Genomic DNA, 7676 nt, shown 5'->3' on the forward strand with positions numbered 1-7676 from the left:
ATACCATCACCCCTGATTTTGCTTTTCAAACTTTCTGTGCCATGCAGTGAGCTGTGAAATACACTTCCATGCTTTCTCATACACAAATCATTCTCTTAGCATGAAATTTATCTCTGTGCAGAGAGTCATCACTTCAGTCCCAGAGGATGAATTTCACCCTTGGTTTAACAACCAGATATGCCACAGACTTCCTCTGCCATAATCCCACATCTGTAAAATGGGCAGGTTGATACTCTGTGTCTTCCAATTTTCACCTCATCTGCTTGCTCTACGGGAGCTGTTTTTTGCCACATGTGTAAATTGCTAAGTAGAATGGAGCCAGCTTTTATCTCAGCTCAAGAGTCTACAATCCAAATACATATGATTTGGGATTATGTTCTGCATAACTATATGATTGGTTTATAAATAGTTGCATAATAATTAACGGTTGCTTTCAATCCATAGCTTTTTTATGGAAACAGTTCTGCTCTTAGGAGATAGGTGCAACACTAAACCCAAAATTTCCAGGGTCTTTTATATTACCTTAATACAGTAAGAAGAATATGGATTGTACTCAGCCTAACTTTCTGGGGTCCAGTGTGCTCCCATTTCATTACTGCTTTGTAGATTGATCACTGTGCTCTATGCCACGGAATATACATTTTAATGTAGCATATTCAAAGCTAGCTGATATATATATATATATTTTAAAAGCTTCCTAAATTTGTCCTACAAGTTAAGAAATCCGTAATTTGATACTTATTCAAAAAGAGATAAGGAACATTATACCAGATGGTAAGTACAAAACCCTAAGAACAAAACTAGTCTTGATATCAAGAACACATTTCAGTATAATGGACCATATAATTAATCCATGAACGAGATGACAAAGTCCCTAATCATACAGAGAGTCAGCTGGTTCTTTGTCGATTTGGTTACTAACTCAACTGTTTCATTTAATACTCTGAATTAATGAGGGGTCTCATATCCTAACAAGCTGAACATTAGTGGATTTCTGCATTGAACACAAGATCCTCAAAAGGTTTAGTGGCAAGTGGAAGCTGCAGTTATGAAAATTAAAAGTTGATGGGCATTTGGGGAGAAATTATACGGGCTCCTTGGTGACTTTAACCCTGAGAGATCATTTCTCAGAGGGCAACACTACCTGGAGGCTCATGTACTGGGAAAGAGACATTTTCCCTTAATTGTGTTTACAGTCTCACTCAGGAAGAGGCATCTCTCACGTGCTTTAAGGAATAAAATCTCTGCCACACCTTTTCCTTCATGTTTGTCAGTAACACCGAACTTGAAACAAGATTTATGTCTGAGAACACTTTTATAGCAAAGGCCTCAGCGTGCTCCTTTGCTTAGCCTGTAATAACGCTTTTGATTCACTTGAATCCCACACAGGACTAATGACCTGGCATTGTTAAAATGCTATTCGGTGCTCCCAATTAAGGACACTTTTGTGATATCACATGAGGTCCTTCCCCTCACTTGGCTTGATTATGAAGAATATTCTTGGGCTTGACTTATTTACTCTAAAGCTCATTTATATCATTTAGGCAGTATAAAAGAAGGGCTTAAAGGGGTTATATATATCAGCTTTGAAGGCTTGTTTCAATGCATTCCTTTTCCTTATAATCGTTAGTCACGAGATGGGGAGGGAGGGAAGAATGAACCAGGAGCTGCCGATGTTTATATGATGTAGAAGTAAAGAGAGTTTACACTAATATTTATAAGAAATGAATAAGCCAGCAAAATGTGTAACAGCTTGGAGTGCAACCTAAATAAAGGATACGGACAGCTGTCCTTGCAATGTGTTGTTATTTAGGATGTTCTAAAACATCATTAGTCTAATTGAATATATGTTTAAATGGAGTGTTTCAATGGTTACTCTGACTGCACAGCTAGTCGTAGAAAATGAACACAATCTATCTACATTGAAATACAGTGGAATAAGCAAATCTACACCACTTACAAATTATAGTATGGCATTTCCCACAATATGTATCACTGAATCACATGGGCTGTAATTGCTTGGGGTGACAAAATTGTAACCTGTGTATAAGTGCCCAAAACACCACGTACGTGGCTAGAAAACTGCCATTTAGTTGCAGTAAAGATAACAGAATTCTGCCCTTAGCTCTCATGCAGCACATTCCTCTTTCAATCTTAATGCACACCACAAAACAATAAGTATCAATATCCCCATAGCACAGGTGGGGAAACCATGGCACAGAGATGTGTTATGACATCGCAGCAATAATGCAGCTCCTGTGTCTGAACCTAATGCCCTTGGCAACAAGGTGATAGCACTCTGCAAGGATGCTGCAGTCCTGTCCCTGGGATCACAAGCCAGGATCAGTCTGTATCTGAGGAAAACAATCCTTTTAAAAAGTGTCTGAAAGATACTTCATTATACACATTGTAACATCCCCAATGGGTTGCTAAACAAGAGTAAACAACATAATGGATTAAAGTAATGACAGGCAAACCTCCAAAGGCTTGAGTCAGATTGTAGGAAATAAGCAAAAACAATAAACATCTCATATAAATGCAAGATGTTATTTAGCCAGAAAGAAGCTGACAAAAATGCTGCCAGTCCTGTGTGTTCTCATTGCAGTCCTTCATAACATCTATTCACCTAAAAGTTTGATCTGCTCTTCTTTGCTCAGACCTCAAGGGACTAAAAAAGTGCCTGAGCTCAACTTGTCCCATTGAAACCAATTATATCACTGGTGGGTTTAAATACAGTCACATGCTCAATGTGTTTTGCTGGATCAGGGGCTTTATACTGGTGCAAACCATAAGCACTGAAGGCAGCCATCAGGAGCTGGTTTAAGAGGGAATTTTGGTCAACTGATAGATTAAGGTGTTGCTGTTTCCACAATGTTATAAATGGGAGGATCTCTGCTGCATGGGACAGGAATCCTAAGGCTAGGCACCAGGATGGAAACGGTTAAGCAGCATTGCATTTGAGCAATTAGAGAGGTGAAAGAAAATGTCTAGTGGTTACAGCATGTGGTTAGACATTACTAAGCTCAAGTCCCTGCCCTACCTCACCCTTCTGGTTCAGTGTGTGAGGTCAAGCAGACCACAGAGCTTCTGTGCAGCTCTGTTTCTCCATGTAGAAGACTATACATGAAAGCTTGGTTACACGTAATGAAAGAACCGATAAGAGTGAAAGATTATTATGGATACAGGCATGCAAATATATACACTGGAGCATCACAGCACAGTGGTTAGAGTGGTAACTGGAGATTCGGTTCCCTACCAAATTCAGTGTATGACCTTTGGCAATATTTCTGAAAGCATCTAGGCATTAATGGGAGTTTCAAATGTGTTGGGACCTGGCTCCTGCTGATGTTAATGGAGTCACTTCTGAAAATCGTACTAGGCTCCTGTCCACATGTTTTGGTACCTAAATACGTTTAAAAATTTGACTCAGTCCGTCAATGCTTCATTTCCTCATCTGTAAAATAGGGATAAATCTTCACTGTTGTGCAGAATGTTATGAGGAAAAAAAATATACTCAGAGGCTGTGAGGTACTCAGATATGATAGGTTTTTGGGGGGGCTACAGAAGTCCTCAGCTAGATATGCAAAAATATAAAAGTGCTACTCCAGTGAAGTAGGAGAGTGTATGCATCATAGGACCTGGTTTGGGTTTTCTTTCCCCTTGCAGAAAGCATAATTAAATAAAAGTGTTAATTCAATGTCAAAACATGAGAATAAGAGGACTATGGATCTAATGATTAGTACCACTAGGTCATTATCATTCAAGGAAATATAACTAGTTTTCGTTATTTGTGAATCTGTGGAACAACTGAGCATGTGTTTTGAAATTATTTATATGAAAGAAATGCTTCCTTCCCTCTCTTAATATAACATAAAAATTGTTGGCTGTAAGAAACTTCACAAGTAGAGCATAACTTGGGTTCAAAATGGGTGTATGTTCCCAGTATTTCATTTCAAAGATTATTCATCCCCTAGAGTTGTTGAGGAGATTACGGGAAAGAAAGTCTATTAATCTGTTTTTATATTGTCCTATGATGGTCATCCATAATACTTAGATAGTAGCATGATATGTTTTAATTCAACCACTTTTATATTACTGTACTTTTAGGAAGACAATTATTTATTAATGAGACAGTCATTCTTGCAAATATGTGTTTCCCAAGTAGACTTTTAAAATATAGACATCATTAATACAAGTGTGGTTAATTGTTCTGTAGAATGAACTGGATCCAAAGCCCAGTGAATCAATGAGAAAGATTTCAATGGAAGATGGATCAAGGCTCAAATTCAGAAATTGTCATGTAATTCTAAGGCTTTAGTATTACATTTGAGCCACTTTGGTCAATAAGCATGCAGAAAACCAGTTTGGTCAAGGGAAGAGCTTGATGTGAAAGAAAGGAAACAAGATAATGCGAGATGAAGAAATTAATCAAACTTATGAAGAAAAACTACTTACTGCATTAGATTGCCAGGCATTTGTGCGTGCAGTTTATTCTCACGTCTTGGTACCTGTTAAAATAAAGAATTGCACCAATGAAGATGCATCAGTTTTCCAAAAAATAAGATCAGAATTAGGCCAGACAGAGTTTGGTGAATTGAACCAAAGTATTTCAAGGTGCAAGAAGCTTTGGGACAGATCCTGAGGTAGCAACAGTTAATATAACTCCACTGATTTCACTAGAGGTACACCAGTTGGCACCTGCTAAGAACTGTGCCTTTCACATGTATTTTAGAGCAAAGGACTCCACATACTGGAGCTAATAAAGTGGCTATTAAAGAGTCAGCATGTGCCAATTGTTACCATGCTGCGGTAACTGAGATAACCATAATTTGCCTCTACATTATACTAGGAAATAACAGAGGCAGTTGTGTGATCTGTTGACTTTTCAAATGACTCCCATTGTACTACCCTGTGAAGTAAATTACTTGCATGTAGGCCATAAGTTAAAAATGTTTAAAAAGCTATTTTTAATAGCAGTTAAACATCACTATTAATTCCTGCAAGGCTGTGTGTGCCATGCAGGCTTAACCTCTAAGGTTATTTAATTCCTAAAAGCAATAACCTCTGCAGCTGACAGATAACCAGTAGAATATATTCCCTGTTCACACACAGAACACTCAAAGACGCAACGCAACACCACTGGTTTTGTCCTCTGCCCTGACTCAAAGAATTATAGCATACAAGAAAGAAAATCACCACATGCAGGAACCCAGCACAACATTAAATGAAGGTCCACAGTTCCCACTGAGTTGGGTAGCAGTCATGACCACAGCTCATGATATGATGAATGCCTTGGACCCAGCTCACCACTGCTTTAATTTAATTACAGGCTGGTAGCAAGCTAGAGGAAACTTGGAAATGAATACTCCCCCTTCCCATCAGGATTATTCCAAATTGAGTACATGGGGCTTGAGCTCAGCTCCTGAAGTATGTCATTCAGAGCTCACAGCTGATAGAGAGGAGAGACTGCTTGTTACAGCTCCTACTTTAACACTGATTTCAACCAACAACTCTAACTTAGCTCTGAGTCCTACCAGTATCAACATAAGGAAAGCCCCAAACCTTTCCCATTCACTAACCTAGCCCAGAAATGCCTCCTTAGGCCTTATGCCCATCCCAACTTTTACCCTAGCAAGGGGAAACCTACAAGTCCCCAGCCTAAAATTGCTGAGAGTCATAACTGCTTTTATAATGACACACACTCATAAATCATTTGTGCATGCAGCTACTGTGATGGCAAGTATGCTTGTAATATTTGCATATTGAAATCATGCAAAGGAAGGAACCTATCAAGAGCTGTGCACCCATCAGTTATGCTACATGTCTTACAGAGAATAACGGAGCTTGCACATGATGCACAAGAGACGGATCAAATAAATCAGTACTAGCCTGTTCAAAGTAGATAGCTGGTGCTAAGAAAGCCCTTGGTTTCTAATCAAATATCAAACAAACAGGAGGAATTGAGGCATAATATTGGTAAAGTGACCTGCTTTCTTCCTGCACACAAATCCACAGGATTGCAGTTGACCATTTTCCCCTTAGAAAGGAAAACAAAGAATCTTTCTTTCTTTCTCTCATACTTCTTGGGCTATCCCCAAAACCATTTTCAAATAATCCATTTATAAGACAGCTGAATTTTTTTTAATGCATTTGAAATATCTGCATTTCACTAAAGGGTCTTGATGGACAGTTCTAGAGGATAAAATCTACTAATCTGTAGAATAGGTACTGCATATGAGGGCACAGTCTTTTCCCTTCCTTTCAACAATGTGCTTCTTTCCTAACCTGTGTAACCTGGGTGGTACGCAGAAGGTACCCCCTCTTCAAATGGAAGGGATGTTAGCGGGAGTATATATGCTGTGGGGAGCATGGCTGCCCAGCTGTGGCCAGCTCCCCTCCTTCCCTACAGAGCTAAGTAGACCAGGAGTCACAGTGATGCTTAACTATGCACAGGTTTAATATTACACAATAATAGATAACTTACTGTCATACACTTTATTTATACACACACCCACTTGCTATTTACAGATATAAATTCACCCAGACAAAACTCTAATTAATCCTGAACGCCAATACAGGCCTAGTTCCCTGTGGCTTTTGGGTTAGAATAGCTTGCATCCCCTGCCCCTCATCAGGGTCCTCCAGCCCAATCAGGGGAAGGAGGCCACTCAATGATACAATGGAGTTTTAATCAACAGACCAAAGACAAAAATAACAGGCAGTAATGGGTCAATAAGTAAACATACACAATAAAGTTACATCAGCTAAAACATACATACCTAGAGATAATCAATACAGCCCAATGGCAGGAATACCTGACAGTGACAGAACAATATATAACATACACAATAAGGTTACATCAAATAGAACATATATACATAAAATAACCAATACAATATATACAAAGACAGGACAGCTGATAATCCTCTTCTAATGCAACAGTGAAGACACAGGGTAATACCAGAATCCCAGCAGCATGGAAAAAGAAACACAACCCAACAGTGACATAGTTCCTGTGCCCAAGGAAGAAATAACAACCCAAGCAGGGAGCCTGTCATCTAATAGAACACCATTACCCTCTCAAGGTCTCTCAGCTAGGCAGTCCTAAATCAGGGAACGCCCCCCATAACAAACAGGAGCCCTGGATTGCTTTTTATGTCCCAGGGTGAACTGTCCCCTCGCATCAGGGGCTTCCCCTCAGCAGCCCAGTGGGGAGGGCCCCCTCCTTCCCTGTGGGACTCCCCTTCCCATGTGACTCACAACTCCCACGGCTTTTGAAGGGTTGGGCTTGTCTCCAGCAGTGTGTTGGGGTGAGGTGTCCTCCCCTTCCTGGCATAGTCAACCCATGCCACCCCCAGTGAGAAGGCCCAAGCTGCCTCATGCAGCTCTTCTGGCCCGTCAAACACGCTCTCTGCCCCATGCACTGAAAGGGCACCTGTCTCATGCAGGGTTGGGGACCTGCGCTGCCTCATGCAGCTGCCGCGGTCCCGTCCACTCCCGGACTCCCTGTGCACTGTTTCGTGCACCAGCTCTCCAGCCCTGTGCACTGGTCCATGCCCTGAGGGCTTCTGCTCCTGCTTTGCGCAGGGTTTCATAGTTTCATAGTAGCTAGGGTCAGGAGGGACCTGAACAGATCATCAAGCCTGACCCCCTGCCACAGGCAGGGAAGAATGATG

The 7676-nt window shown here is 40.6% G+C and overlaps 1 long non-coding RNA gene across 1 annotated transcript in view; it reads right to left on the reverse strand.

Moving 5' to 3' along the window:
- Positions 1–7676, reverse strand: part of LOC106722449 — a 150958-nt gene that overhangs the window by 22939 nt on the left and 120343 nt on the right. Inside the window, exon 2 of the long non-coding RNA XR_003095176.1 lies at positions 4456–4508. This is a non-coding gene — a long non-coding RNA (uncharacterized LOC106722449). The remainder of the gene's footprint in view (positions 1–4455; positions 4509–7676) is intronic.

This window comes from Alligator sinensis, unplaced genomic scaffold (genome assembly GCF_000455745.1).
Source record: "Alligator sinensis unplaced genomic scaffold, ASM45574v1 scaffold685_2, whole genome shotgun sequence".
Lineage (NCBI taxonomy): Eukaryota > Metazoa > Chordata > Crocodylia > Alligatoridae > Alligator > Alligator sinensis.